Consider the following 2,613-nt stretch of genomic DNA (forward strand, 5'->3'; position numbering starts at 1 on the left):
TATTATAGTTTTTTTAATCACCTTAGTTAAGTTATCCCTAAGTATTTTATTCTTTTTGGTGCTATTGTAAAAGGGATAATTTTTCTAATTTTCTTTCAGATAGTTCATTATTAGTGTATAGTAATGCAACTGATTTTTTTAGTGTTGATTTTATATTTGGCAACTTTACTTAATTTGTTTATTTGTTCTACCAACTTTTATGAAGTCTTTAGGATTTTCTATATGTAAGATCATGTCATCTACAAAGGCAGAAAATTTAAGTTTGTCTTCTGTTATTTGTATGCCTTTTATTTCTTTTTCTTGCCTAATCTCTCTAGCTAAGACTTCCAGTACTACCTACAATAGTAAGAGTGAAGATTCTTGCCTTACTCCTGATTTTAGAAGTAAAGATTTCAACTTTTCACAATTGAGTAGAATATTAGCTGTGGGCTTGTCACATATAGTATTTATTATGTTGAGGTACATTCCTTCTCACCTTTGTTGAGAGTTTTTATCATGAAAGGGTATTGAATTTTGTCAATTACTTTGTCTGCATCTATTGAGGTGATTATGTGATTTTCATCCTTTATTCTATTGCTGTGGTGAATCACATTAACTGATTTTTATGTGTTGAAACATCCTTGAAGCCCATGAACAAATCTCACTTGGTCTTGGTTTATATAACTTTTAATGTGCTGTTAGATTTGGTTTGCTACTATTTTATTGATGATTTTTTTAATAACTGATTTTGCTTTATTTTGCGGTTAACATATGATACCCATAAACCCAACACTTAGATTTTTCTCCTCTGAATTTTTTGTTTTTTAGATCTATGTCAACAGAGCCCATTTTCCCCAGTAGCATATGCAGTCTGATCCTCATGTGGTGGGGACACACAGAGCCTCAAGACCCTGACTCTCCAGCACTGGAACCTAGGTCCTCCTCTTGGATTGCACCAATTCTGTCTGTGCTGGGGTTCTGTCCTGGTCCCAAGACCCTGAGGTGTCCTAAGGCCAGGAATACCAAACATGTTCCATGTATGTGTCAATTCTGAATAAACATCAGGGAACTACCTAGAGCCCAGGGGTGTTGCTAGTGAGGCAGGCAATGTCTGGGTTCCATTACAAAGAATGTGGTGCTTATCTGGCAAAGTCTGCCATAGCAACACCCACTTGACATGTGTGGAATGGGGATATTGAAAGAGCAGGCTTCATGCCAATCACCAGCTCAGCTCAGAAAGGGGCAAGGCATTCATTCCATCCTTGCCTTGGGTGATTATTCTTCCTGGCCAGGTGTCAGTCTGAAGGCCACAAAGCTGAAAGTGGCTTCCACAAGCCCTAGATAGAACAGCATAAGCCCAAGCTAGAGGGAGCTTGGAAAGGCAGCCTATGCAAGGCCCCAAGGGGATCTGCACATTGGGGCTTCTCCTCTGGAGGAAGTTTCATCCAGGAAAGATAGCTGAATGGTTGTCAAAATGAGTTAGATGCAACTTGGGTATAAAACACTTCCATGGTATTTACATAGAAATAACCTTAATCTCTAGGTAAACTCTCAATAATTTGTAGTCCAAACTAAAAAAGTTTTATATGGATTTTAATATGCTACTGAGAAGCTAAAATAGAGTAAAATGATAGTCTTACTTTAATCAAGTTCCAGAATGAGGGCACACTGCTTTGAAAAGCACTATCTCAGCAGAAAACTCAAGGGTGTGTGTAAAAGAATGTTTCTAGAAAATACCAAAGGTATCAAACATAACCCAAATCTGGCGTCTCATTTCCCCTTGGTGCCACTCCATACTCCAGGTGGAGAGGCTACTTTGTCCAGCTGCCTTTGCGAATGTCATAGTGTTTCATGAGTGTGTCCAGTCATCTGTTGAAGTTGTCCACTCTTTGCTTATGGGATCTTCAGGATCATTTCCATTTACTGCTTGTCTTGCCTCTTCTCAAAGGCCTCCTGGGCTGGAGTCTGCCTGTCCAGGCCATGCCTCTTCTTCTCATTCTCTTTGCTCATCCCCATGCTTCCAAGAGTTTTGGCTTGTCTTTGTCCTTTTTTCTTTTTCTGCTTGATCATGTAATCTCTGTGATGTCTTTCAGCTTCTAGAGCTACTTTAGGATGTGTTTAAAGGCCACCATAGTGCCTGTAAGCTCTTGTTGAGGATTTTTGTGTCTATATCAGTTTTCTTTTGTTGTGATGTTTGTCTGGCTTTGACATCAGGGTAATGCTGGCCTTATAAAGTGAGTATAAAAATGTTCCTTCCTCTTTAATTTTTTGGAAGAGTTTGAGAAGGACTGTCATTAATTTTTCTTTAAATTTATTTTAAAAAATACATTAATAACTTGATGTGATTATAACTAGTTTCCCATTTGTAATATAAAGTATTGTGTTCCTGGTAGTTGCCGGGTTGTGGGGGAAGAAAGTGGTCCTAATGTGAGGTGACAGGAGATTTGACTTTGGGTGATGGATACATGGTGCTATATACAGATTTTGTAACTTAGAAATCCTCACATGAAGCCTATATGTTCATGTTGACCAATGTCATCCCAATAAAATTTAATTTCAAAAAGTAGTATTCTGATAAGGGGTCCAGAGGGGATAGCAGACTGCCAAATGAAGCCAGGCATAAAAAGGTTAGGA

At 38.2% G+C, this 2,613-nt stretch overlaps 1 pseudogene; it reads right to left on the bottom strand.

Moving 5' to 3' along the window:
* Positions 1 to 1,790: 1,790 nt before the first annotated feature.
* Positions 1,791 to 2,111, bottom strand: LOC118722066 (annotated as a pseudogene).
* Positions 2,112 to 2,613: the final 502 nt, after the last annotated feature.

Source organism: Pipistrellus kuhlii, unplaced genomic scaffold (assembly GCF_014108245.1).
Source record: "Pipistrellus kuhlii isolate mPipKuh1 unplaced genomic scaffold, mPipKuh1.p scaffold_m20_p_19, whole genome shotgun sequence".
NCBI lineage: Eukaryota > Metazoa > Chordata > Mammalia > Chiroptera > Vespertilionidae > Pipistrellus > Pipistrellus kuhlii.